Source organism: Physeter macrocephalus, chromosome 15 (assembly GCF_002837175.3).
Source record: "Physeter macrocephalus isolate SW-GA chromosome 15, ASM283717v5, whole genome shotgun sequence".
In the NCBI taxonomy this organism is placed as follows: domain Eukaryota; kingdom Metazoa; phylum Chordata; class Mammalia; order Artiodactyla; family Physeteridae; genus Physeter; species Physeter macrocephalus.
The window spans coordinates 16043668-16061204 of record NC_041228.1 but is presented as its reverse complement, the minus strand read 5'-3'; the positions used below and the strand labels follow the sequence as shown (position 1 = coordinate 16061204).

Here is a 17537-nt window from a genome sequence, read left to right as displayed (position 1 = left end):
AAAATACCGTATGCTAACATATATATATGGAATCTAAAAAAAAAAAAAAAAAAGGTTCTGATGAACCTAGGGGCAGGACAGGAATAAAGACGCCGATGTAGAGAATGGACTTGAGGACATGGGGAGGGGGAAGGGTAAGCTGGGACAAAGTGAGAGAGTGACATGGACATATATACGCTACCAAATGTAAAATAGATAGCTAGTGGGAAGCAGCCGCATAGCACAGGGAGATCAGCTCCGTGCTTTGTGAGCACCTAGAGGGGTGGGATGGGGGGGGAAGGGAGACGCAAGAGGGAGGGGATATGGGGATACAAGTATATGTATAGCTGATTCACTTTGTTATAAAGCAGAAACTAACACACCACTGTAAAGCAATTATACTCCAATAAAGATGTTAAAAAAAAAAAAAGTGCCATGCTAGTTCTTTTACCACTCATTTACTCCTGCTGGCTATTTTCCAACCCCAAAGTTTTCAACTTCCCTTCCACCAAACCACACGCCATTCAAAACTTTAGCAAGCATTTACTAGATAAGGTATTATGATGCCAAACCAAGGACTATATTTTTAAAGAAGGGACTTTCGGGGACCTTTGCTCCTGAGTAAGGCGGGGAGGAGTAGAAAGGGTGTTTCAACTTCCCATCCAAGCTCTCGAGTTACACCAACTAAGAACCTATCTAAACAACCTATTAAAAACTTGACTCAGTTTTTCAAAGAGCTAGAGCAGGAATTTCCACTGCTGGCATTAAGAAGGGTCACGGCTTTTTCTTTAGTCCCCTACCTAGGGGATCATCCTGACAATTTTTGAGTTGTGTTCTCAGTTCCTATGAGAACTTTGTCTTCTTTATCCCGGATGGCCTTGGTAGTTTACCAACTAATGCTAGTGAGAAGGTATGTCCCTTAAGAGTTAAGAGAAGTTCTGCACTTGGAAGAGCCTTGTTCAAATCCCAGCTTCTCTACTTCCTTGCTGTCCGAAAGAGTATCCTAAACTTGAGAATATGCAGAAGACATTACTGGATGTTCTTTCAGTGCAGTGCTGGACTTGACTTTCTACTGACTGGGCAGTTTTCATCTCTGTAGGGCCAGAGGTTAACTTGTAAATTTTGGTCCAGTAAAGATGCAAATAATTTAACTCTGGTAGAAGAGTTAGTTCCAAGGGTTATAGTTTATGGCTCTGTTGGACATTAACCAGCTTTCTATCTAATCCAGTAACTTTCTGTATTAATTTCCTACTGTTGCTGTAACAATGATCACATCTTAGGGCTTAAGACAACATAAGTTTATCTTATAGTTCTAGAAGTCAGAAGTCCAAAATCTTTCTCACTGGGCTAAAACTGGGTGTCAGCAGGTCTGGGTCCTTCTGGAGGCTCTAGAAGAGAATCTGTTTCCTTGATTTTTCCAGCTTCCAGGGTCACCTACATTCTGTAGCTTGTGGCCCCTTCTTCCATATTCAGAGCACATGACTCCAACCTCTGCTTCCCTCTGCTTCCCTTTCACTCTAGCATTTCTGCCTCCTTCTCATAAAAATGCTTGTGATTACATGGGACCTACCCAGATAACCCAGAATAATCTCTCCATCTAAAAATTCTTAATCACACCTGCAAAGTCTTACTCACATGTAAGGTCACATATTCACAAGTTCCAGGGATCCAGACATGGATATCTTTGGGGAGACTTATTCAGCCTACCACACTTTCCTTATATTTATTTGTTAAATCACAAGCATATACCTAAATTCTCTAATGCTCTTTGAATAAGTTTTAACATCTTACTTGTTCCCTCACTAATTAGTGAGTTAAATAAAATCTTTGACATAGGATCATTTAATACTTGCCAAAGAGTCATGATTTACAGTTTTGAAAAGTACACTCAACATAGCTCTGTGACCCCAAGCAAGTTCCTTAACCTCTCCAAGTCTCAGTTTACAGGTCTACAAATGAGGATGAAAATAGTACTTAACTTTTGGGGGTTGTTCTTGTAGGGAACAAATGAGACAATGTACATAAAGAAATTGGCCCAATGCCTTGTGCATCTTAAGTCCTCAGTAAATGTTAGATGATGAGGAGGATGCTGATGAGAACCAGGACAAGAGCTCTACCTTCAGTATCTCTACAACCCTAAAATCAAAGTGCTGTGCTCAGTGTTCTCTAATTTCCTTTGCAGCTCTCCCTAGCTTTATGACCAGAGCCATCAAACATCAGGTACCTTTATTCAATTTGCAAAACAGCCTCCCCCAAGGTTACGTCCCCCGCCCCCCGGCAGCACAACCCGAGCCAGAGCACCCAGCTTAGCAAAGAGGTGCTAGCTAGTTTCCAGTCTCTTCTTGCACCCCTCCCCAAGATGGGCCTCTTCGTGTCATGTGCAAACTATACAAGAAGCCCCTGACTATGATTTTAAATCATAGTTGATGGCAATTATCGTAGAAAACACTCCACATTGTTTTCTAGACAGAAGCAGAGTGATGTAACGATAACCTGAGCAGAAAGGCAGAACTTGTCTTTGCATTGATCTCATGCCAAAACATGGCAAATTGCATTAGACAATTGCTAGAAAACTTATTAGCGTCAATAATAATATTCTTACACACACACACACACACAAATAAATTCTTCCCAGAACAATGAACGGTCATCATGTAACAGCCTAACCAGCCAATATTTCCTCCCCTGGCGTATATAGTGATGGATGAAGCTCTCCATCCAAACGTTGTAACCTGCAGCTACAGCGGCGCTAACCACAGAACTGCTTGAACTCAGGGTCATGTTTACATTGTAAATATGTAAATGTGCCATGTAAATATTTATGCTCACTCTACTTTATTAAAAAAGAAAGAAGAACAAGGCTTAAGATGATTCAAGCAGGCTTCTACCCAAACTGTGGTCTGGATCAGCAGCATCTATATGACCTGGGAACTTGTCAGAAATGCAGAATCTCAGGCCCCACCCCAGACCTGCTGAATCAGAAGCCATATTTTAAGAAGATCCCTAGGCAATTCAAATGCACATTAAAGTTTGAGAAGCTCGGCCCTAAAAACTTCTGAGTGAGAGCAGTGGATGGTAACAGCGTTCTGAATAAATGTCCCACCATCTCTACAAACTAGTAGGAATGTCAGAAATGGCAAGTCACTGTATAGTTCTTTCTACAAACATTCATCAGGACCCATTATGTGCCAGACACTATTCCAGGTGCTGATATACAACAATGAAAAAAAAAAAAGAAATGAAAAATCACTGCTCTTGAGGATCAAATGAATAGTCTATAGCATGTCAGGTGGCAGTAAGTACCATGAAGAAAAATTAAAATGAGAAATGGAAGGGAAAGTTTTTGCAATTTTAAATAGTATACTCATCAGGTGATATTTGTGCCAAGACCCAAAGGAAATGAAGAGACAAGTTTTGTGAATACTGACTGGAACAGCATGGTAGGTGAAGGGAACAGCAAATGCTAAGCCCTGAGGCAGAGAAATTATAGCACATGTGTACACAGATGAGAACGAGTTGATGGTTGCTTGAGGGAGAGGAAAGAATTGTGATGATGTCCTTGATAAGTGGAAGGACATGAAATCTAGCACACAAGAGAAGCCAGCCCAAAAGAGGAGCATGAAGAGTTCAACCAATAATATTAAGGAAGGCGGATCATATGTGCCCAGATGTGAGTAAACTGCTAGAAAAAGTGGTGGGGGTTTTGGAAGTTTCCTCTTGTTTTGTTTAAGATTTCTCCTTGAAATAGGAATCAAGTTTATCCATTGAAAGAGAGGGGAAGGAGAGTCTTAGAGGTATGAGGAGAGAGAATAAGGTCTGAAATAGCTGTCTAGAAAAGAGATGCTTGTTAAGCAGCATTGATTCCACCTGTGTGACACATCAGCATCCTTCTCTTCTTCCCCAGTCACATTCAGCGTCAAGCTCAGATTCAAGGAGAGAGCAGAGAGTTGGATTTGACGAGAGCTGAGGTTTAGCCAGGCACCTACAATGAAGGAGAAAGGGGCAAATTTGCTGAGGTCATATGCAAGAGAGTGACGATAATGAAGGATCATGGAATTTAAGCTCGATTAAAAGGACATGAGGACACACACAAAAAATAAGGGACTGTGAAAAAGTAATAGGATCACTGGATTGCAGGTTCCAGTAAAGTCAAGCAAGCATTAGGGTCAGAAACTAGAAGAATTAAAATGGTAAGTTAGATGGTAATAGAGAATGGGGTTCTTGCAACTGGGATTATGAACGGGGTACAATTAGTGCTGATTCCATGGTCCAGGTTGTGTTATCCAATATGGTAGCCACTAACTACAGGTGGCTATTTAAATTTTAATTATTAAAATTAAAGATTAAAATCCAGTTCTTTAATTGCACTAGCTACATTTCAAGTACCCAATGGCCACGTGTGGCTAGTGGCTTATCAGACAGGACAGATAAAGAGTATTTCTATCAACCCAGACAATTCTATTGGGCAGTACTGTTCTAGGGCGTGACCATGGGAGTTCATGGCTAAGGTAAGATGATAGGCAAGACTACTGGAGGGTCCTGGACCATCTACACAGATACTGAAATCACCAAGAACTGGGACAGGAGTCGTTTTGGAGAGAGTGACAATGAGCCAGGAGCTAAAATCTTCAAAGTGTTAGAGAGAATAGGGTCCCCCCAAGTGTTACTGGGGGAATTTTGCTTTGCTTTTTTAATGAGGAAACAGTAAAATTGTCTAGAAGGGCCATAAGAGAGCAAGCACGGTACCTACCCCATATCTAGGCCAGTGTGCCCGGAGGACCATGGGAAAGGGCTCCAGGGAATACCGTGCCCTCAGGTGAGATCCAGTCTGTAGGAGGGAGAAGGTGAAGAGAATATTCAAAGAAGATGGTTGAGGATACAGGAGATTCTGCTGGTGGCTGACCACGGGTCCCAGAGTGATAACAAAAGGGTTTCAGGAGACAGAGAGCAGTATGCGATAAGCTCATGGAAGGGGATGTGCAGAGCTGTATGGGGATGAAGGTCAGAGAGATGACGGGTGTCCTGGGAACCTGGGCTCTTTGTGGGGACTGGTGTAAACAGCGATAACACAGCGAGATTGATCCTGTTGGCCCCAAAGCAATAACCGGGAGAAACTGTGAGTGTTGAAGGAGAAAGAGGGCTCTTGCCAGGAGCACAAAGAATTCTGGAATATCCCCTTCACTTCCTCCTCAGGTCATATGGAGGCCAGGAAAGGACCCAGAGCTTGGGCACCTCTTGGTTGCTGGCAGTAGGGGAGGAGGCCTGGGAAGAGTGGCCTTCCCCAGAGAACGTGGAGCTCCCTCCTTTTTTCCCCCCCTTTTCGGCTGTGCCCTGTGGCTTGTGAGATCTTAGTACCCTGACCAGGGATTGAACCCGGGCCCTGGCAGTGAAAGAACTGAGTCCTAACTACTGGACCACCAGGGAATTCCCGACCCTCTTGACTTCTCAAACCTACAACTCAAAACACCTGAGTGTTGGAACTTCTCTGGAAAAGGAGGCTACTGGAAGCAGACACCAAGCTTCAGGGCCCCCGCAGTAGAAACCTATCTGAGTTCAAATCGTGACTCTGTCACTTACAACCCTGCACCCTGGGGCAAGTCTTTTCACTTCTCTGAGTCTCCACCCACCCTATCTTCAGGCTTTCCTGCTTATCTTTTATACTATGACCTCTACCTAGAAGTCTCCTCTCCCTTTTCCAAGCCAAAGGGATGACTGTGGTCTGCTGCTTGAAAATACACACTTTAACTATTCAAATAACTGACCGTGTTCATGCATTCCTTCATGTATTCATTCATTTTTTCAAGAAATACTAATAACTAATATTAAGAGAACAAATTGGATAAACAAGGGTTTAAATACAAGTTCCACCACTTACCAGTGGTATGTCCTTAGAAATTCCCTTAACCTCGTCAAGGCTTGGTTTTCTCTCCTGCAAACATAGATATTAACAAAACATTTTTCATAGGGCTGTGCGAAGAATAATAAAATAATCAGGCTAACCCACACGGTATGTAGTTCAGTGCCCGGCACATAGTAAGAGTTCAATAAATGTTAGTCATTATTAATCACAAATATGTTTTGCCAGGTGCTGTGCTAAGTGCTGGGGATACAATGATAAAAAAACAATTAAACATTATGATTGTAATGCAATTAGACAAGAGCTATTCCAAAGAAATTTATATAAACACTACTGGAATGTAATGAAGCGAAGGATTTTATCATGCCTTGGGAAGATGAGAAGGTTTCCGGGGGTGATATTTGAAAAGGTCTTCCAATGACTAGGAGTTTGCCAGATGGAGAAGGGGAAGGATGTCCCAGGGTGAAGGAACAACATGGCGCCTTGAAAGGTGGGGTGTGTCCATGAAACTTCAGGGAACCACAGAGATTGGAACAGGGGGTGCAGAGAAAAGTAGAAAGGAGGTGAAGCTTGAGAGACACAGGGTCCCCTGCGGGGAGGGCACATTTGGCATGCCAGCCCTTCCAACTTGATCTTATGAGCAGTGGGCAATGGTGTTCAGGTTTTTAGGCAGAAGAACAACAGGATCAGGATCTTGGCATTAGAATGGGAAGCAGGTCGGAAGAGGCACAAGACTGAAGCGGGGGGAGACCACTTAAGAGGCTGTTGTAATAATGCAGGTGAGACGTCATAAGAACCTGAACAAGGGTATTGGCAGAGGGGATAGAAAGAAAACTACGGATGGGCAAGGCGGGTCAGAAGTAAAATCCACAGGACTAAGCGATGTGTCAGGCTGGATGCAGGGTAGGAAGACGAGAGATTCATTCACCATCAGCCTATTAAACTCACACAGCTGTGGACTGCTATGGTGGAGATTTAAAATGTTTTAGCACGAGAGGTCCCCAAGTCTAGGGCAGCTCAAAAGTTACTTTGAAGTATATCTTCTTTAACTCCCTGAGGAACACTAGAGCATTTCCTGGCAATCATGTAATAGCAAAGCAAATAGTCACTCACTGTTCTCAGAAAAGGCATTAAGACTATGTATCTATAATGCAAATAGAGCATCATATTGCTATAATGTTAACAATTGTGCAATTTGTGGGCTGCAAGAGATATAAAACAAAGGATATGAGACTTAGCAGAGGGAAGGCTCTACTTCATGGAAGAGCTCATTTTTGAGCTGGGTCTTAAAGGGTGAGCACATTTTTCAAGGGTAGAGATGGGCACTCCAAGAGGGGCATATGCCTGAGCTGAGACAGGTGAGCAGGAAAGTATGACTCACGTGTGTTCTGAGAGCCCCTCGTACCGTGAGATGCTCTGGCATTAAAGGACCCATGGCAAGTAAACCTGGAGATGCAACCTGCTATATAGCACCTCCCCTTGGGCATTCACAATACTCTGAAGTATCATAAAGGTCCCGAGAGGGCCTGCAGCTTAAAATAACTTGTATGGTGACACAAAGCAAATCTGTGGCTGCCTGGGGCTGGAGGTGGAAATAGGAGGATTGACTGCGAAGGGGCACAGGGAAACGTTCTGGGGTAATGGACATATTCTATACCTTGATTGGGATATAGTGGGAAACGTGGATGTATACATATGTCCGAATTCATTGAACAGTAAAATGGATGGCTAGTGGGAAGCTGCTGCCTAGCGCAGGGAGATCAGCTCGATGCTTTGTGATGACCTAGAGGTGTGGGATAGGGAGGGTGGGAGGGAGGTAGGCTCAAGAGGGAGCGGATATGGGGACATATGTATACGTATAGCTCATTCACTTTGTTGTACAGAAACTAACACGACATTGTAAATCAATTATACTCCAATAAAGATGTAAAAAATAAAAATTCATTGAACAGTATACATAATGCATATTTTGTTGTGTGTAAATTATACCTCATTTAATGTAATTATAATAATTTGATTTTTATTAGACTTTGGAGAATTTTTTTCATTAATATCCCGAAGGCTCATTTCTTGAAACACCATCTGAGGAGCAGCACCAAGTTAGCTTCCTATGGCCACTGTAACAAATGACCACAAACGTAATGGCTAAAAATAGCATAAATTTATTCTCCTACAGTTTCTGGAGGTCACAGTTTCTGAAATGGGTCTCACTTGGCTAAAATCAAGGTGTGGCAGGGCTGTGTGCTTTCTGAAGGCTCTAGGAAAAAGCTGTTTCCTTGCCTCTTCCAGCTTCCGGAGGCTCACGGCCCCTTTCATCTTCAAAGTCAGCAATCACCTCGCTCCAACCTATACTTTCATCCTCAGATCTCCTAATCTGACTCTGACACTTCTATTTCCCTCTTTCGCTCACAGGACTTTTGGGATTGATTGCATTAGTTCCACTCAAATAATCCAGGATAACCTCCCCATTTCAGGATCCTCATTGAATCACATCTGCCAAGTCCCTTGTGCCATATTAGGTAATATGCACAGGTTCCAGGGATTACGACATATGCACATCTTGAGGGTGGGAGGTGGGGTATTATTCTGCTTACCACAGTAGTTTTTAATGTAAAATAAGAGGAGAGAATAATAAGCCTGAAAATGAAGGCTGAGGCCAGATCAGGCTCAAGGATGTGGAGTTTCCCAGGTAAGCAACAGGCAGCACTTACTTACCGGTGAATTGGAGCACTCACTTGTTTTAAAATGTGAACGCTAACATAGGGTATTAAGTAAAAATTTTCCACTGTTCCCCAGCCATCCAATTTCCCTCTCTGGAGCCAACACTAGTGACTTACCACTTTTTTATGTATTATTCCAGAAATAATCCATACCCATATATTTTTTTACACAAATAGTAGCAGAGTATAAAAAATTGTTCTGGTAACTTACCGTTTTCCCCCAAAGAATATAACTTGCACATCATACCATAGCAGAACAAAAAGAGCCTTGGTATAACCCCCTCCCCTTGAATATGGGCGGGACCTGTGACTTGCTTCTAATCAATAGAATACAGCAGGGTGATGGGGCGTCACCTCTATGGTCACATAAGACTCCAACTCAGCACACTGGAGTGAGAGACCTTCCTCACTGACTTGATAAAGTAACTGGCCATGAGAAAGCCCATGAGATGAGGAACTGCAGGCGGCCTCTAGGACCTGCAGGTGGAATCCAGCCAACAGCCAGCCAGAACAAGGACCCACAGTCTTACCATGGTAAGAAAGTGAATTCTTCCAACAAACTCAATGAGATTGCAAGCGGCTTTCCCCCCAGTCAAGTTTCCAGATGAGAACACAACTCAGTGGATCTCTTGACTGGAACCTTATAAGACCCTGAGCAGGGAGCCAGCTAAGCCATGCCTGGACTTCTGACCCACAGAAAGTGTGACATCAAAATGTGGGTTATCTTAAGCATCTAAATTCACAGTACTTTGTTACACAGCAGTAGAAGACTAATAAATCCCCCCAGTAGACTGTAAGCTCCATGTGGGCGGAAACTATATCCATAGTGTATACCCCATTGTATCCCCAGCACCTCACACTGTGCTCAACAGATATTGGGTTGGCCCAAAAGTTCCATTACGGAAAAACCCAGACGAACTTTTTGGCCAACCCAATATTTGTTGAATGAATGAATGTGCATCATCTCTACAATATTTACAACAACTCCACAAGGAGGATTAGTTTTATACAAGTTTTGCTAAGACAGAGAGAAGATAAGCAACGCAGCCAAGATTCACAAAGAGAAAAGATGGGACTTGAACTAGCATCTCCTAGGACCAAACCCCAAGTGCATTCACTAACATCACAGCTGTAAGAGCAGTGCAGGCTTTCCGGCGTGACAGAGCCAGTGGGAGCCAGTGGGAGCCTACACAAATAATTGTCCTTAGCATATACCTAAGGCAGACATCACTAATCGATCCCAAATGCTTTCAGCCTGAGTCCACTGCAAACCTTCTTGACTCAGCATTTCAGTAGCCATAAGCAATTGATCAGAGCTGACTCAGGAGAGGACGACTACTTATCACCTAAGCTCTAAGCTCCTAGTTAGTATCTATTTCTCCATGCAACTAAATTTGGGCTCCATTCCTAGAAATGTATGGGAAAGAATATGAAAGAAACAAAAGTCTGAGCATAGGGAGTAGTGGTACCCAGGAAAGAAAAGACAAGGAAAGAGATTGTAGATGGGGGTGGCGGAGACAATGTAGAACCTTCCCTGTAGAGGAAAGCCTACAGCATTTCAGGACAGGAAATTCCACTAATGATACATGCTACAGCTGGATTCTCTTACGGCTAAATTCCCCAAGTCAGCTGATGGAGTCTTCCTTGTACAGTACTTGGATTCTGCAATTAGAATCCTTTTTTATTATTATCATTGCCAGAGCATCCCAGCTGATGACTGCACCAGGGGCGCAATGGAATGTGCATTTACCATGGCTGATATTTTTATTGTTTTGACAATTAAGGTGTACGCTTGCCTGAGGCGGCTGCAATTTTGGTATTTTAAACATTAATATCCAGAAAGGAAATGTAGCATTTCAAACAAGGAGTACCTATGCTGCTATAAAGGTGATAAAGCCTTAAAGTTAAAAAAAAGATTGAGGGCTTCCCTGGTGGTGCAGTGGTTGAGAGTCCGTCTGCCGATGCAGGGGACATGGGTTTGTACCCCAGTCCGGGAAGATCCCACATGCCACGGAGCGACTAGGCCCGTGAGCCATGGCCGCTGAGCCTGCACGTCCGGAGCCTATGCTCCGCAACGGGAGAGGCGACAACAGTGAGAGGCCCGCGTACTGCAAAAAAAATAAAAATAAAAATAAATTTTTTAATTAAAAAAAGATAGAAAAGTGAGGAAAACAGTCAATGAATTTGTTGTTTGGTTTTGACTTCTTTGTTTATTAATAAATTGATAAAAATCCACTTTCCTGTAGGCATTAAATAGACCAAGGTTACCAAATATACTGTGCTGACAATACCACCTCTGACGCCCATGGCAGGCATTACAAATTACTCACATCATTCTTTCCTCCCTAGTCCCAGCTTGGTCTTGGAAACCTTCCCAATATGGAGATCCACGCAACCAATAACAATCTATCATTTTGGATGTCAAGGCAAAACTACTTGCCATCCAAGATTATAGGCACAGCCCCAACTCAGAAATTACCAAGCAAAAAGCCCTATAGTGACAATCAAAAGCACAGACCCTGGACTCAGAGTGCCTAGATTTGAAGCCCACCTCTGCTATGCACAGCCATGCCATGCCTCAGTTTTTCCACCTGTAAAATGGGTAAGAATAAGAGCAACTACCCCATGGAGCTACAGTGATGATTAAATGAGTTAAGTACGTGCAGATCTTGGAAGAGTGCCTTGCAAACATAAGCATTGTCTACTCTTTCTTATATTTTGATTCTGTGCAAAATCTCTGTTCTCTGTGCAAAATCTAACTCTCCCACTGGACTGCAAGGTAGGTACCATGTTTTAGTCTTCTTTGAATCCCCAGCACTTAATACACAATAGGTGCTGAGTCAGTATTTGTTAAACTGTTGACTCAAAACTCTTCCGGACAGACTGGCAGACTCACTATTCCTCTCCCCAGTACCTCGCACATTTCTGCCTCCTGTCTCTTCCATTGTTTCCCATCCCCCATCCTCCATCTCTTTAAGTCTCCTCTTCATCATCCTCCCTTCTTCCACTGTCCCCACACAATCCCACCCCACCCCCCGGTATTCACCGGATTCCTACCCATCCTTCAGAACCTGCCCAGCTGGAACAGTCATTAATCTGTTCACCAAATATTCCCAGCTCTCTGCCTTGTGGATACATAGTAGAATTTTACTTCCTGCCCTGCCCCCTGTGGTTGGGTGGGACCGTATTTATATTTTTTTTATATTTTTTATTTTTTATTTTTATTTTTATTTTTTCAGTATGCGGGCCTCTCACTGTTGTGGCCTCTCCCGTTGCGGAGCGCAGGCTCCGGACGCGCAGGCTCAGCGGCCGTGGCTCACGGGCCCAGCCGCTCCGCGGCATGTGGGATCTTCCCGGACCGGGGCACGAACCCGTGTCCCCTGCATCGGCAGGCGGATTCTCAACCACTGCGTCACCAGGGAAGCCCCATATTTAAAGTCTGGTTCATGAGAGCAGAATTTGATTGCTGGTGTGAGACCCTCCCAATCTCAGATCTGCTTCCTCCTGTCACGAAAATCAGTGATGTTCCAACCTGCAGGTGTTCCATCTGTCTGGTTTGGAGTGAAAACTGGGTGGAGCAGAGCCACTAACTGACCCATGATGAACCAATAGCACGAATGAGAAATGAATCTTTGTTTTTTTAAGCCACTGAAATTTGTCGTTGTTTCTCCAACATCACCTGCATCCAGCCTGCTCCAGATACCCTGACGCACGATAATGTCTTCAAAAGGTCAGGGAAAAAATCTCATTCATTTTTATCCTAACATAGTGTCTTGCACAGAGTAAGTGCTCATAAATGACTGTTGAATAAATGATCAGTCATTAATCTCTGAGCCTCTATTTGCCCAATCTGTGAAACAGGATAATAAATTTCTTGCTCTTTTACTTTTCCAGGCTCCTGGGGGGCTAGAATGCAATTATGTGTAAGAAAGTGGTTGTGAACCATAAAATGATTAACACATCTCAAGCATTATTATCAGATGATAAACTATTCATTCATTCAGAATTCCTTCTCAGGTACTCTCTTAGTACCTGAGACAATTAACACATGAACACAATTCTCGAGTTCTGTTGCTGTTCTTAAGCTCAGGAATAATTACAGTGGTCAACAGCTATTGAACGGTCAATACATGCCAGGCACTGTGCTGGGTGCTTGTCACACCATTGTCACTTATAATCCTCAAAGAGCCACAGGAGATGGGTACCATATGCCTATTTTACAGAGAGCAAAACTGAGGTTCAAAAGGGTTAAGTAACTGGCCCAAGGTCAAATCGCTAGAAAGTGGCAGAGTTGGGAGCTTAGTCCATAACCCCAAGTATTTGGACTCCTTTGGGAATATAAATGCAAGTATTTGGAATCAAAGCCATTAGCCAGAGCTCTATTCTACCTCCCATGAGAGGTGTGAATTAAACACTCTGTGAACTGGGCAGGGAGGAGCACGGCAAGCCCGGGAGTCCTTACTATGACCACTCAAGGGACAGCAGAGATACTACATAAAGCAGACTGCCCAGACACACATCTTCCCCGAGTGACACAGGCTGAGCTGGTGCCGGGTGTTTTCAAATTTAAAATACACATCCATGCAGAGGCATCCACTCCCAAGAGCAAAAACCAAAAAAAAACAAACACTAAAACAAAAAAAGGAAGCATTTATTTCTCACTTTAGAAAAGTTTATGCCATTAAAAACATTTTAAATAGTGTCAGCCTCATGAGCGTCTGACCAGTGCGGTCGCACAGGGCTGGGCACTCAGAAGGCCCCGTACTCGGGGTCTCAGGCTCTGAAGTCACCATCTTGAAATTATCAAACTTTCCCTTAGCATTTGTGTTTTGTAAGTGAAGCCGGAAGGGACAGTGGATCTTGCTTCAGAGGCCTAGAGCCTTACCCCCCCCACAGCCCCAACTCCTGCCACCCACTGCTTCCCAAGGGAGGACTCTTAGCAAACCGCATGTTCCAGACCCCCTTCCCTGTCCCCTCCTGAGCACAGGCATAGAGGTCAGGGCAGGGGTGGCACGTGGGGCAGAGTGCTAGAACTGAAATCCCTCCCCTACATTTGCCGACTGTATAATCATATACAGTCGGCAAATGTTATAATGGGCATATTGTTTAACCTCTCTAAGCCTCCATTTCCTCATATGTAAAATGAAGATAAAAACAATACCTGTTTCATAGAATTAAGAATTAAATGTGGGGCTTCCCTGGTGGCGCAGCGGTTGAGAATCCGCCTGCCGATGCAGGGGACGCGGGTTCGTGCCCCCGGTCCGGGAAGATCCCGCGTGCCGCGGAGCGGCTGGGCCCGTGAGCCATGGCCGATTTAGCACGGTGCCTGACACACAGCAGCAGCTCAATAAATGGCAGGTGTTACATTGTTACAACCAGCTGGGAGACTGGTACTGTGATCCCAGGTCACAGAAGAAGACTAGGTCCTGCACCCTGAATGCTCCTGAGCCGGGGAGGCCATACGCAAACCTACAGCTGCCAGATTCCAAAAGCCAGGTGGCTGACCACTGCCAGTCCTGGAACAGGGCCTCTTTTGGTGGCTCGAGGTCCCACCCCAGGCCTGCTTCTGAGGTTTTTAAACCACGGCCCTGTGAACTTGGGATCTGACAGGACCTCACAGCTCTCAGAAAGTCCTGGCAGTGATCAAGGCAGCCCTACCAGGTAGCAACGGTGACCACCATCATGCGTGAGCCCCAAGAGACCACTCATGTCTGTGTAACTTCCCTTCCACTGAGCCTCATGCCTTGCCAGGCCCAGACAGGAACTTTTAACAAGCTCTTTTGATGAAAAGCTATGTAGCTGATAAAGTTATTCTGTACCTACCTAACGTTTGATGGTGACACCGAGCAACGGGGGGCAAACAGCAAGAATAACATAGTAAACGCTCAGTTGAAACTAAAGGCAGAGGGGAGAAAGTGGAAAAGGCAGACCACGCAACGACTCAATGTTTGAAACCAGGGCTTTGATGTTTTTGAAACGGAATCCAGGAAAATAGCTGTAGCGCCTGTAGCCGGTTGGAGGACTTTTCCCCCTGCATTGCTGAACTGTTTGGGAGCCTCCAATTGCTACCCTCCCAGGTTGGAAACATAGCCCTGAAGCCTGGGAGGCAGGGTGTGTGTCAGTCAACCCCGGAGCCGGCAGGACCCTGGGCCTTGCGTGGAGTCCAGGCCCATCTCTGACACAGTGGGGAGTGCAGAGACAGGAGTGGGCGTTTGCTGACAAGCAGCTTCATGGGAAAGCTTGCCTCGGCATTTCTCCGCGCTGAATCAGGGAGAAAAGTCGGGCAGAGCGCCTACGGGTTCAACTGAGAGAGAAAAAACAGAGCCTGAGGTGGGGCAGCAAACACAGCACGAAGCAGTACTAGCAATGGCAGAATTCTCATCACCGGAAGGCCTCCTGAGTGCTTTCCACAGCTCCCTCTTTGCCCTCATCACAGCCCTCTGGGGTAAGGAAACCTCTGGGGGAGCTATGATTCTCTCTGGCACATGAAGAAACTGAAACTGGGGTTAAGAAACATCGAGAGCTACACAGCTAGCTAGTGGCTACAATGGAATTCAAGCTCAAGTCTGACAAGAGCCGAATCTCATCCACGTCTAATCCGTGGCCCTAGCCCTCCCCTGGGACAGTGTGCCTCACCCTGCCCTCACCTGCTTCTCCTCCAGAGGTTAGGAAACACCAGACAGACAGGACACAAAGCAGATGTGGAGAGCGGCATGCACCTCTCAGACAGCCTGGCCCCAAATGCGGGAGACTGGGTGGGTCTTGTTCAGCCTTGCATGGGGCAATCTTACACCTGCCCATCCAGATGGAGAGAGAACAACCCAGACCTCCCCATTCCTCCCTAAGTATGTCATCCAGAGCAGCACTCTTCAATAAAAACATAGCCCCAGGTACATCTTGAAATTACAACTTTCTAGTAACCACAGTTTTAAAAGTAAAAAGGAAGAGCCGAAGTTAATATGTTTTATTTAACCCAGCCATCTAAAATAGTATTGTTTCAATATATAATCAACATAAAAAATTATTGAGTAGCATATGTTCTTTCCTTCGTACTAAGTCTTTGAAATCCAGATGCACTTTATACTTGCTCCGCACCGCCATTTGGACCAGCCTAGTCACACGTGGTGGCTGCTGGCTACTGTACTGGACAGGATGCCAAAATATCCAAGTGAATACCACCTTGCTCTACATGATGAAAAGGCTTTTTTTCATTATCATTGATTTTTTTGATGTACAGTTCTATGAATTTTAACACATGTATAGATTAATGTAACCACCACCATAATTGGACTACAGAGCTCTTCCATCACCCCCAAAGGACTCCTTGGTGCCATCTCTATACTATCACACCATCCACTCTCCCCTAATCTTTGCGCAAATGGAATCACAGAGTATGTAACCTTCTAATATTGGCTTCTTTTACTCAGCATAACGCCTTTGAGACTCATCCAAATTTGTTATGTGCATCAATTGTTTGTTCCTATTTATTGTTGTTTTATCACATTGTATGGATGTACCACAGTTTGTATATCTATTCAACTGCTGAAGGACCTTTGAGTTGTTTCTAGTTTGGGATAATTATGATGAGAGTTGTTATAAATACGTGTAGAGGTTTTATGTGAACCAGTTTTCATTTTATTTCTCAGGAGTGAGATTGTTGGGTCACGAGGTAAGCGTATGTTTAACTTCATAAGAAACTATCAAAATGTCTTCCAGAGAAGTTGAACCATTTTTTATTCCCACCAACAATGTGGAAGGGTTCCAGTTGTTCTGCATCCTTATCAGCACTTGGTATTTATTGTCAGTATTTTTATTTAGCTATTCTGATATATATGTAGTTGTATCTCATTATACTTTTAATTTGTTTTTTCCCTAATGATTAATGATACTGAGCATCTTTTAATGTGCTTCTTTGCCTTCCCTATGTCTTCTTTAGTTATATGTCTGTTTAAATCTTTTGCCTATTTTTAAGTTAGACTGTCTGTTTTAAAAGTTTTATATACTCTAGATACAGGTCCTTTGTCGGATATGTGATATGCAAAATACTTTCTCCCAGTCTCTAGGTTTTTTTCTCATTTTCTTAACATTATCTTTCACAGAGTAAAAGTTTTGATGATGTCCAATTTATCAATTTTTTTTATCAAAGTGTAATACACTTTGATAAAATTACACTTTTGTTATCATTAGGAAGAACTCTTTTGCCTAACTCCAGGTCATGGACATTTCCTCAGGTTAAGTTTTTGAACAATAAATCACACATTTAACACCCAAGGAGTTGTACCTATGTAAAGAAGTTCAGCTGTGGGTTTTAGTTGTGAAAATCCCCATTGTTCTGTGTAATCATTCACTCATTCACTCCACAGACATTTAATAAGTGGAAAGTCATCACCAGTAAAACAAAGACGATTACAATTTGGTCCACAATCGTAGCTGCCACTAATTGAGGGTCTAGGCCAGTGGCCGTGTAAATATTATCTGTACCCTCCAATCTGGCATTACCACCCTTGTTTCACAGAATAGGAACCTGAAGCTTAGAAAAGTTAAGCAATTTTCCAGTCACACAGGCAGGAAGTAGTAGAGTTGGGGTTCTCCAAAGCCCTCAGGTATGGGAGGGTTCTTTGGTTTCTAGCAACAGGAAACAGTTCAATCTACCTAAGTGGTAAAAAAAAAAACAGAGAAGGGGTCCACAGGTATTTCACAGAATCAACCCTATGGCTGAACAACCATATCTTGGAAGGAAAAAAGTCAAGGAAGTACAAAGATCCAGCTAGCAGGAAAAATAGAGACGTTAACTTCCAGACACCCGCTTTGAATGAGACATCTTAAACTATTTTCAGCCCTTGCTTGTGTTCTCTCTAGGTTCAAGTTCCTGGAGCAATCATCTGGTTGACCCATCGTGGGTCATGTGAACGCCTTTTTTTTTTTTTTTTTTTTTTTTGCGGTACGCGGGCCTCACACTGTTGTGGCCTCTCCCGTTGCGG

General features: G+C 43.8%; 1 long non-coding RNA gene across 1 annotated transcript in view; it reads right to left on the bottom strand.

Annotated features, from left to right (window-relative positions):
- Positions 1 to 17537, bottom strand: part of LOC114487877 (uncharacterized) — a 37785-nt gene that overhangs the window by 12912 nt on the left and 7336 nt on the right. Inside the window, exons 3-5 of the long non-coding RNA XR_003683392.2 lie at positions 5855 to 5908; positions 4730 to 4807; positions 3847 to 3961 (exon numbers count right to left, since the gene is read on the bottom strand). This is a non-coding gene — a long non-coding RNA (uncharacterized lncRNA). The remainder of the gene's footprint in view (positions 1 to 3846; positions 3962 to 4729; positions 4808 to 5854; positions 5909 to 17537) is intronic.